The sequence below is a fragment of the Perna viridis genome, chromosome 8, assembly GCF_037379345.1.
Source record: "Perna viridis isolate PV_CMFRI_1.1 ecotype Kerala chromosome 8, ASM3737934v1, whole genome shotgun sequence".
In the NCBI taxonomy this organism is placed as follows: Eukaryota; Metazoa; Mollusca; class Bivalvia; order Mytilida; family Mytilidae; genus Perna; species Perna viridis.
In genome coordinates this window covers 20,624,811-20,637,584 of record NC_142452.1, presented here as the reverse complement: position 1 = coordinate 20,637,584, position 12,774 = coordinate 20,624,811, and positions in this window count along the sequence as shown.

The window sequence follows — 12,774 nt, the reverse complement described above, 5'->3', positions numbered from 1 at the left end:
AAATAGGGAGTCAGTACCAAATCATCAGTTGTTTCATTGTAGATAATGTAATTTGATTTGTTATAAGCCTTTTGATTAGTTATTTCTGTTTTCGGCAAGACAGTTATTGTCCATAAACTGATTTGTCCATAGCAAACAATTCAAATAAAATAATGATTTGATGAAGGAATAAATCCTGATTTCGACTGAATCGATTAGAAAATAAATTATAAGAATAACCATTTTGACAATTCCAAATCAAAACAAGTATTCCGATCAAAAATAAAACAAAAGAATTTTACATACAAATGTGGAACCGATGTCCACACGGCCTATGTTTTGGCGTAAGAAAAGAAGAACAAGGCTCAATTCAAAGAAAATTTGTAAAAATGCTAAGGAAAAAATAATCAATGAAGACGATTTCCGATATCTTTACTAATAAAAAACTGTAAATGAAAGTCCTGCCTTAATTTACGCCTACACACACCTTATTGAATCATGCACGGAATCACCACACATTTCTTAAGTCATCGTTAAGTAAACAAAAAAGGGGAACCTGTCATTAATGTTTCTTAGAATTATGCAACTAAACACACTAAAGCATCATATCTCAACTTTAATTTGGAGGTGTGATCCTTCAACTTTTACATTATCATTTTTAACGTGGATGTCTTATCTGCGCGGACGTCGACAGCCCGGCCGGCACTGTACAACTTACTTCACTATAATAGTAAATGTCATCTGCATGTGATTATATCTTAAATGTACACTTCACTATAATTATCGCGAATTTGTTTTTATATATTTGAGAAATTGCAATATATCGAATTATATTTAATTATTACTCATGAGGTTGAAGTTTGAATATGACAGTAGAACGGGTGAAATTTGATTTGCGATGTTAACTTTATCGTTTTAATTGTGGCGAATAACGGTAGGCTAGGATGTTAATTAAATTAAGAAAAATAATTATCGTCTTGATGTCATGTGTAATCTTTTGTCCATGGCAATGCAAGCTTCTATTCGTAACTACCATCATTTATTACAATAATATGTATTTGAACCGTGGTGAACCCACAATGCAACCATCGGTCATTTGATGGTCACGTTTGTTATTGTTGACATTATAAGGTCTTCCATTCACCTTTGAATCATGTAAAGGATAGTGTACTCCACATGTTAAACTATCGTTAACCATACAATAACTAACAACAAGGTTTAAAGACTAATCGTTACATCTTTTGTTTACACAGAACGTCTTGTCCAAAAATATTCCGATTTTCAACCGCCAAGTTCGGACAGTAATAAAGTATTTATTAACCCAAAAAAATCATAAAGAGTCTGTAAAGTACAGACTAAATTAATGAGCCCAAGAAAGAATATCAGTTCTTCGGTAAATAATGTGATCATATGACTGACTGTAATGTTCGCGAATAGCTTGAACATAACGTATGACCCGTCTTGTTGACAGGTCAACAACCCTGCGTAAAGTCAAATAAACACCCTATCGGTATTTCAGGGACATTGTACGAGCACGAGGTCAGTAAATCAATGGCCTACACATATCCTGTTTTGATAGTCATAACAAGATACAAATCCCAAACAACTCAAGAACAGCATAGTATAATGTCGAGTAAAAGTACTGGAACCATAACAGTACAAGGAATTCTTATTCAGCAGTCATCCTAAGTGACCTTCAAAGAGGTGACATTTGAAAAGAATTATCGGAAATGACTAATATGTTGTATTGGGGTGATATATTTTAAGGCAAATCCTGTAACTAAACGTAGTCTTAAACTTTTCTTACATTAACACTATCATCACCATTGACTTCTACTCGTATTAACTGGATATGTAGCCATATCAGTTTTTTTCTCAGTTACTGGACCAAACTTACACATTGCCTCAATTTTTTACAAGATCTATTAAAAACTTATTTATTCAACGGGTCATAGTTTTCCTTTCTTCGTTTGTCTACCCCGGACTTGACTTTTTATGAGCAACTCGGCGGGTGTTTCTAGAAAGGCAGAGGACGCTTACCCTACCGGTGCACCTGCTCCCAGTTTTTAGTGGAGTCCGAGTTGTTCCTTTTCTCACGTACATGAGAAGGCATGAAAAAGAAAAAAAAGGAAACAATTCTGATAATATGCAATTATATACGGTCTTCATATTGTACAAGAAATGATACCAAAAGGTTGATGAATTTTACTATCATTAGTTGTTTAAGTCAGCATTTTCTCTGTAGTTAAATTAATCAACCTTTTGGTCTGGTAAAGGTCTCATGTTGTGGATATTTTACAATAATACTTTTCAGCAACAATAAAGAGCTGTCAATTCTTTCTGTTGTGTTCTAGCAATACCTACACTATCTTTTAGTGATCATGCTATTTGAAATTGGAATACATTTTCACTTACTTTGAAATTAAATGGAGCGCACAAGTCTGCATTGCGCTAAAAAATACGATTTATTATTTATATTGCACTTAATAGAACTTCTTGGTGCAGGATTTGGTTCCTTTTTCGATATTTTTGTTTTGAATACTTCTTGTATATAATTTACTTTAGGATCTATATCTTAGTATGACCACGAGTTTGGTTGTATTGCTGCTACTGATAGGTAAGTAACCTTCAGACACGTGTAAAGCATACCGGAGTTTGCAATATTAATATAAGTGGTATTTTGTATAGTTATCAGTAAACTAATATTAAAATGCTGATGCCTATATACAAATAGTTTGTTTCAGGGAATATCAATTATTGTTTGTTTGTTTGTTGGGGTTTAACGTCCGAGCAGCAATATTTCAGCTATACTCAGACGATGAACATGAAATGATGATGATGAAATGAAGAAAAAAAAAGGATGGGACACAAGGATAACAGGGTCGACAAATTATGATTGCCACTAAAAGAAGGGGGGATGGGTAAGGCCGGGCAATTTAGCCTCCTGTGGCGGAGCGCAAAGGTTCCTACTCCTATCGAATACCACAGCAGGGTTGTTTAACGTTCGCAACACGGTGCACCACTATGGTTTGCGGTCAGGTTTTCCGTATTATAGCCTGACAACCCCAGATGTAACATGCCAGGGGTACCCCATTCCACCACCTGGGGCACACATCCCAGTTGCTCTGTCGGCAGGACGCTTAGCCCCCGGCTATGTTTCTGAGCACTATTTAGTCGCCTTTTACGACAAGCTTAGCGCTGCTGCAGGCCTATTCTTTTAACACCCGGACCTGCACGGGGTTACGAGTATCAATAAATGTGTTTTATTTGCTTAAGCTATTGTAAGTAAAGGTCTAAGCATAAGAAAAGTGAGATACTTAAATTTTGTCTTTAAAAAAGAACAAAGTAAAGCCGATACTAATAAGTTTGTTTTTATAGTATTTCATATTATTGTTCAAGAGAGCAAAATTAAACCCTTGTAATTTTAGAATTAAAACCACGTTGTGACACTTGAACTTCAACTTCATTTGATAAATATAAAATACATAGGAAACTCATGTATAAAGAAATGGCTTCATTTCGTACGTTGCTTTAAACTGTCTTTTTAATTTTTGTTTTTCCTTTTGGGTTGTTTTGGGTTAGAAATCTTATCTGCTTGAGAATATTAGTTTCCTGTCTTTGAATCAAACAATTGTTTAGAGTCTGACCGAGATGGAGTATTTAGAAACATACATAAGGAACCAGTACTTTATCCTGTTATTTCAAGACTATAATTGTGAATTCAAATCTTTGTCGCGTTGAACTTTTTACGCAAAGTGATGTATTAATCTCCGTAATCCTTTTCCTTTTTCTTCCTTCATTTCCCTCATTAACAGTTAGTTTCCTACCGGAAATCACATTAACTGGCCTGACAGGTAAACCTGCCATAATTGTGCGGTACTCTGCCGGTACACCAGATATATATATTAAATAAAATGGATTTTGTGTGTTTACTTGCTTTCAGTTATAGTTAATTTTCGATATTTGAAAAAATGTCACTTTTTATGGTCTATGATAAAACCTTATATACCTTTTCAACATGAAAATTGTAATATCAGAAAGTATAAAGACATAAATTTGTAAAAGAATTTAAAAAGAAAACGAAGTAAATGCAACAAGAGGCGAACTTCCTTTTCCACTGGTTTTGCAACATTTGTTATCAATTAAAAAACAATTATATAAAACAAAAACTCAGAGTGTCTACATTTAATAACATAGATTAATAACAATTTAACCTCGAGTTATGGTTCGTTTTATATACGTTAGATATTTCAAATAGAAACACTGCTCGTTTGTATGTACTCACTGTGTTTATTTCATTGCTTGTCTGCCGTTTTTTATGTAGCTAGCATAATGAATTAAAGAAATAGATGCGAAAATGCGATTTGATATTAATTCAAAAACTATTTCAATTATTATTACATGTTTATCTATCTCCAGTGTAAACTTACAAATCTCCTCTATTTAATATGTAGGTACGAAAATTTGTTAAACATTGTAGTTATTAAATAAAGTGAAAATTACGGTTTTCCTGTTTTTGCTTTTAATGTTAAAAACTAATTTCTTTAAAACTTTAAATAATTTAAACAAATAAATAGTTGACACGTCTGAAAATAAAAAGGGATTTATGATAACTATGACAAATATGAAGTTACAGATGTATTAATACAATCTAAAATAAAAACTAGGACAGAAAGAGGACACATGCAGACAAGTTTGGTAAACTCTGTGCTTATTTGAATATGTGGAATACTTTAATACTTCTAGCTAGTATGAAAATTCGTATCATGGAAAATAATAATTTAAATAAAAATCTTACAATTTCAATGATCCAAACAAAATATAGAATATGACTTTTGTATCTACATACATATATGTACAAGGAAATATTTCGAACAAGTAAAAAAAATAGTTGAATGGTTTAGAACAATGACAACACATTCCGCTCTATGTGTAACTACATTTAAGGCAACAATTTGCAGCCTATTGTACCTTGTTTTTAGCCGAACTTATGTAGTATCTAATCCTAGCTAGTATAAATGGAAAGGTAAATAAAGAAATTATTCAACAAAATATAACTAAGGACTTAAAATTAGGAAGAACCAAACTTCTTGAAAATACTTAAGCAGATAATATATATATATATATAAAACTAACAACCAAAATGTAAAATCAAACCTAATAAAATTTAGCTCGTACTTCAACAGCTATAGTGTAAGTGATTATAAAATATTTATGTGAGATAAAGTAGTTATTTCTGAATTTGAATTATTGACCTAAGCAATCTTTTTATATCTTAGACAGGAGGTGATTTTTGCATGTCAAAAACCCAAAATTTCACCTTTGTTTCCTTTCAGAACAGTTACAGGTCACATAACCAGTCATAGTGTATCATTTCGTATTGCACCTTTGAGCTAAATATTAAATATATTGCACTTTTGCAAGCGTTAGCGTTCTTGGTTTGATTAATTAGATATTAATGTATGACTATCTATAGAACACAGATTTTCTGCATTTTGAAAAACTTTAACATTGACAATGTCTGAATTTTACTTTTTTGTTGATTTCATCCTCGGTGTTTAGTGAGGTTCACTCTGAACATTTTTCATTTTGTACTAATTTAATATTTCTACTATTTTTACCGACAGCTTTCGGTAACCTAGTTCGGTGATAATATAGCTTTTATGGTGTATTATCCTAATGAAATAGTTCGTCAATGATAGTAAATCAATATTATAACTCTTTAAAGAACATGTTATAAGTTTTTGTAAGTTCAAATCATCAGGATGTACATATCTGAACCAACTTAAATAAAGCAAGAGTATGTACTGCTTTCACATGTATCAGAACGTGCCTTCTATTTTTGAGTAATTGCATTATGTCATATTCTGTAAAATGTACTTTAAATACGGCATACCTGTCTGTATATATAAAGTAATAATATCTATATCAGTGAAACACTTGACCTTTTTAACTTGTGGAAATTATGAGTCAATGTGATTGTTTAAAAACCATCGCAGTTGTTTTATTTCATATTCTTTCGAGTACACACCTTATCCGGTTTCTTTGCGTACATACTCTTTAACAGAATAAGTGAATACATACTTTGACCCACAACAATCGTTGGCTGGATACTGACTTTGGCTGAATATTTTCTTTAACCGAATACAATCTTTGGGTGGATGATGACTTTGGCTGAATACCTTTTGGAGCATCAATTTTGGCTTAAAAATAACTTAGATTTTGAGATTCAATTAGGCGAAAAAGTTACCTAATATGTTTATAAAATCGACTGAAAACCATTGTCATAATGGTACACTTGATCCATATGACCAGGTTGAAAGTGAGTAAGGATGGCTCGACTGTTCATGTATGGATATTGTCAAATCAACTGATTTAGGGGTTTAGTTTCGATTGGATAAATGTGGGAGTTCAGTATCAAAAATGATTTTTCGTTGGGCATAATTTTTGCGATTTCCTTTACTACCGCAAAAGCTAAAATAGTTAGACAAAGTAAAACTATCATTGGTTTAAACGATTTTTGTTTGCTTGTTTGTTGGGGTTTAACGTCCGAGCAGCAATATTTGAGCTATATTCAGACAATGAACATGAAATGGATGATAAAATGAAGATGAAATGAAAAAAAAAGGATGGGACACAAGGACAATAGGGTCGACAAACTTTGATTGCCACTAGAAAAAGGGAGGATGGGCAAGTCCGGGCAATTTAGCCTCCTGTGGCGGAGCGCAAAGGTTCCAACTCCTATCGAATACCACAGCAGGGTTCTTTAACGTGCGAGGAATGTGACATCTTTCCCAACACGGTGCACCAATATGGTTTGCGGTTAGGTTTCCGTATTATAGCCTGACAACCCCAGCATGTAACAAGCCAGGGGTACACATCCCAGTTGCTCTGTGGGCAGAGTGTCTAGCGCCTGGCTAGGTTCCTGAGGACTTAGTCGCCTTTTACGACAAGCTTAGCGCTGCTGCAGGCCTATTCTTTTGACACCCGGACCTGCACGGGCCAGGTTTAACGATGAGAAAACCTTGGACTAAACAAACCCAGTAGCACCAAAAAGACAACACAATGTCTCTATTGGGTTTGTTTATTATGTTTGTTGTTTCCATCAATTTTCCGTGACTTCGTGTTCGTCTTTGAACAACACATAACCGCATACCGTTGACTAAACTGCGTACAGGGTGACGTAAGTACATTGAACATTTGATTGACGTGAGGGGATGTTGATTTAATTCCTGAATACGTGATGCATCACATCATCTGTCATCTGTTTAATGAAAGATATGAGTATTATCGTGTCTCATTAAATGTATTAACTTTCGTCATTAGGTAAGAATCACTACACCATCATACGTGAGAACAAGCAGACATCATTAACACTTTCTTATTACTATATGACTGAGTATAAAATATGTACAAAATGTATATAATTATCATTCCTCAAGTAGTTATTTGTGACATTACAGGTTATCTGACCGTGAAAGAAATCTAGCCACTGACGGACAAACTATTTCAAAGACCATTTTGGAATACGCAATCAAATTAATCAGAAAAAGTAGAAACTCAATCTGTACATACAATAAAAGTAATACAATACAAGTAATAAACACCATTTACAATGAGTAGAGTTTCAAGATTAATTGACAAATAGTATCCAGATTTAATTCAAGGGCAATGGTCCAATTAAGACAATTTAATAAAAACCCTCACTGGTAATTTAGGGTAGAAATCAACGAGTTTGAATTAACGCAATGAACAATGGCTTGATAATATACTCAAAGATATATGCATGGCAAACCGTAACATAAAAGTACTGTAAACTTCTGAACTAATGAATGAAACTATCCGTTTAAACCTATTTGCATATACTTATAAAAAATAAATTTAAATTGAATAATAAAAAAAGCGACAATAAAGTTCCGAACATACCGAAGGTACGATAGAAAATACAGGGTATATCATGTTTTCAGATTAAAAAATAAAATAAGTAATTCTTTATACATCAACTGTGACCAGAATTAGTTCATTAGTTCATAAACATTCGTATAAAAAGAATGGGGTTCTGAAATGTAAAACATTGAAACAAATGTCTGTATCAGAGAAGAATGCCGGAAGTAAGAGAACGAGTATCAATGCAATACATGTCAAAAATTTAACAATCATTTTTGACAATTCCACCCTCTTGAATTTTCATGACGATGAATGTATTACGACACCAAATATGTACATACCTTATTAGTATGGATAAGGGATGGTTATACTATTTCTGACTTTTATATAGAAACCAATAATCGTATATCTCTTCAGCTATAATATTGTCAGAAGCTGAAAAGTAGCATTTACGATTTCAGCGGGTTTCAGTCAAGGTAGGAAAATAATAGATTACTGAGTTACCGAATTGCGCTAAAATGTACCTTTTTGCTGTGCCAGGCATGCTTAGAAGTTGTGACAGTGCAATGTATCAAATGAATACAGCCAACAAAACGTCAGCAATAATCAAGAATTATGATATAAATCATTTCAAGCACTTTATTAATATCATTCATGACGATTATCTTTCAATACACGGGTCGAAGAGAGAATATTTTTTCAGATCAATAATGTTACTTATTGGTCGACAGTGATGATTAAAAATCGGATCGTGAAAGGAACGTGTGTTTCCAAATTACCATACAGTAATTCATATTCAGGTTGCAGTTGAAGTCATTTCCGTCTGCAACCAAAGACAACAAGAGATCATGTCATGCAATTATGGACTTTGGATTTTGGACCTAATCTCCTATTGATATATAAACAGAACACAGCACGTTGACCTCGACACAACTCGACTATTTGGTTATTGATACTACTGTATTGTTCAATCATTCCATTTGAAGTGTTGTACTCAATACAACAATGATAAATGATTTGGCACCATTGCTCAGTCAAATAAGTTGGATTTATTGAGGTCGGTTTACATAAGTCCTATTGAGGGTTTCATTGCTGGTTGCTACCTTTCCGGATCATTTGAGACCAAGATGTACTTCTGGTTATTTGTACTCATTTATATCTGTGAAATTCTTAATTTTCTAATGGAAAATCTTTCTTAAATTAAATATTATTGTACGTTTACTATGAATCTGTATAATTTCGATATTTGAATTACATTTTTATGTATTCTTTTCACTAAAAGATATTAAGATGAATTGGACAATAACTTAAGGCATGTTTTATTTCCATGTTTTTGTAAAAAAAAATTGAAAAAATGTTATTCAAAGAGTATGAATTTTGAGTGGATTTTGTATCTCAACATCACATAAAGATTACTTTTAAATTCTTATCCAGCCTATACATGTGAGTTACAATATGTCAAATAATCATTACATGCATGTCCCGCATTTTAATCAATATTTTGATATTGGCAACATTCGTCTAGGTCTAGTTTGTATTTATTCATCTCACCTCAACTATCCTCTTCGTGCCCACACTCAGATAAGGCCCAGATAAACTAAATCCACTTGTGTCTATCCTTTGCTGCAATTCTCGCTGACATCCAACTACTCCAGCCTAGTTGTGATCTTTCTTGCTGCTCAGTAGTCCTCTTCCATGTTGTTTAAGGCCGACCAACCTTTCGCTTTCCTTCAGAATGCCACGTCAAAGATGTTGTATATATCCTGGTGTTGTTCATTCTGGTTACATGTCCAATCCATCACAATTTCCTGTGTGATATTGCATCACTAATTTTTATGTTCTTGTTCTATGGTGTAGTTCTAAATTTTTTTTCTGGCCATCTTATCCTAACTGTCTGTCTCAAGCATCTGTTTTAAAATATATCAAGCTTCCCCTTGTCTCGCACCGTTGTTTTCCAGGTTTCACTTCCATATGTAAGGATTGACACAACCAAACTTTTTGAATAATATGAATATAGCAAAGTGTGCAAGATTTACAGACGCAAAGTGATAGCGTAAGCTCATCGAGATCTGTTTTAGAAGTGAGCTTAAAAAGGGCAGTATCAAATTCATTATTTTGCAAATGTTCGTTAATAACGTGACGTTTGACCTGCAGCAGGATAACGTATCAAGGACCTAAGTAAGGTCGAATAACAAATTATAGGAATGTAACCAGAGTTACTATAAGTCGAGGTGAATCAATACACTTGTCTTAATACCTCTACGAACTGAAATATGAATTGGTATTTTGATCACCATACAAACACAACTGCATACACATCAATACATATTAATTTCATGAACAATTATTTATTGATATTGAACATTTTTCCCTCGATCTATTTATATCAAACCTTGCAGTGGTATGTTATGGCCATCCTTTCTATCCTAACATTGAATTAAGTTGTTTTGCTGCTTAAAAGCTGATTGATGGCCACAATAATATGGTATCGTTCACTGGCATTTTTTAATGTTTATTATTTCAAGATTTTATACAATGTCAATAAGCCTGAATGTAATCCAGGGACAAAAACCAGACATGGAAAACAGACATATACAACAAAGAACATAAAGTAACTAAAATCATACATACAAAGTAACAAAAGCAATGAGCAACTCGGACTCCACTAAAAACTGGGAGCATGGACCAGGTGCACCGGTAGGGTAAGCGTCCTCTGCTTTTCTAAAAACACCCGCCGAGTTGCTCATAAAAAGTCAAGTCCGGGGTAGACAAACGAGGAAAGGAAAACTATGACCCATTGAATAAATCAGTTTTCATGGTGCAGATGGATACACCATAACGATTCACGAGTTCATGATGACGACCATAAAACTTCTGTAGTGATGACTTCAATCTTGTAGCAACATAACACTGTTCCAGAAGCCTATTTGTTAGAGTTCTAGCGCGATACAAAAGGTCTGCGTAGTTTCGGCAAGCTCTGGCATAGCGTATGAGTTGTGATACACTCCATACGCAGGAGCCGAAGGGATGTTGCCACAGATGAAAGGAAAGTTGACAATTCTGAATGAAAAGTCATCACGTTTGTCGTAAAGTTTGGTAAATAGTTTTCCTTTACCATCGATTTCTAAGTATAGGTCAAGATATGAGGCTGACTTCACAGTGTCTGTAGTATCCTTTATCTCAAATTCTTTTGGGTAGATGCGATGTATCAAATCCCCGAAATTATGACTGTTTAAAGACAATACGTCATCTATATAGCGGAAACTGAAATTGAAGGATCTAGCGAAACGATATTCTTTCTTTCTGATCAGATCAGCTATAAAGTCAGCCTCATAAGAGTGAAGGAAAAGGTCAGCAAGTAAAGGAGCACAATTAGTTCCCATTGGAATGTCGACCGTTTGTTGAAAAACACGTCCACCACATTGGACAAATATGTTGTCGATTAAAAATTCCAGCATTTTGTAAACATCTTCCTCTGTATATTTGGAAGATGATTTGGAATTATTTCTTACAAGGTACGAGGAATCTTTACCAAGAACTATATATTTGTATCTTTTTGGAAAAACAACGATATATAATATTTTAAGTCGGGATTTTAACTGAGTATAGGGAATAGAAGTATACAGTGTTGAAAAATCATAGGTTTTAATGCTATTATATTCAGATAATAGTCTTGAACTTATTGTCTCCAAAAGATCTTTCGAATTTTTCAGGATCCACATCGAATTGATACCACTACGGCAGTAACAAGTGTTGTGGTAGGACTGCAGACCCTCTTTGACAGTTGTGAGTATGGAAGTTAAAAGTTTTGAAAGAGGTCTAGAGGTACATTTTGCAGATCCAGCTATGAAACGTTGTTTGTATGGATTCTTGTGGAGTTTAGGAATCCAGTACATAGACGGTAAATCACAATCATCGTCCTTGGTAGAGAGACCAAAAGAGGATAGCACAGATTTATAGTTTTCCACAATCTTTTCTTTGGAGAGAGTGGTAGCAGTATAGGTCTTATCACTGCTATTATTTTCTACGTCTACCTCTGATAATAAACATTGGATATAAATAACGGTTTGCAGACAAAAACAATGTTGTTTTGGGCTTTGTCTGTTGGTACGACAACATATTTTTCATGTATAGTAGACAATGTTTTTGCTACATCGGGGTCTTTGAAAACTTATGTAGCCTTGGCACTCATTGACCTACTTATAACTTTCATTTGTTTCAAAATTAAAGACTCCACTTAATTGTGGAAAGAAGTGTACTAAACTTAACACTTAAAGGTCATTGTTTATAAATATAACCATACGCATTTCTATAAAATAACAACTGAACAAATGGTCATAATGTTTATACACACCAACTCATTCATAAGTTGAAGGCCAGGTCATTGATGTTAATGTTTTGAGCCAGTTGACAATATTTCTGACCTAAATACCATCAGGATTTCTCTCCTGTCAACTGGAACGCATATCTACATGTATATTGTGACTATTGTATCATACGAATTTTTATTTGTTTTCTTTTTTCTCTCTCTTTATGTGTGTAAAGTATAATTGGAATTCGTTACATTAACGTTTAATTTTTACACACGTAGACTTAGCAAGTGAAAAGATATATTTGATATACAATTTAATAGAAATAACAATTAATGATGAAACATTCAATAATAATAGTTTTAAAATGACAAATATAAACATACTCATTGTTGTGTATACGTGCAAAGTTTCAACATTTAATGAGTTAGCATTTATTGGGTAAACATACATTGTGGGTATATTAGGGTTCAAGGTTATCAAAGGTTTATGGATTCCTAAAAAAAAAACTAGCTGCTACGTAACATAATTATTTTCTATTTATTATACCGCACGAATAGGAATATATAGACGTGGTATTTAATTCATATGGATATCG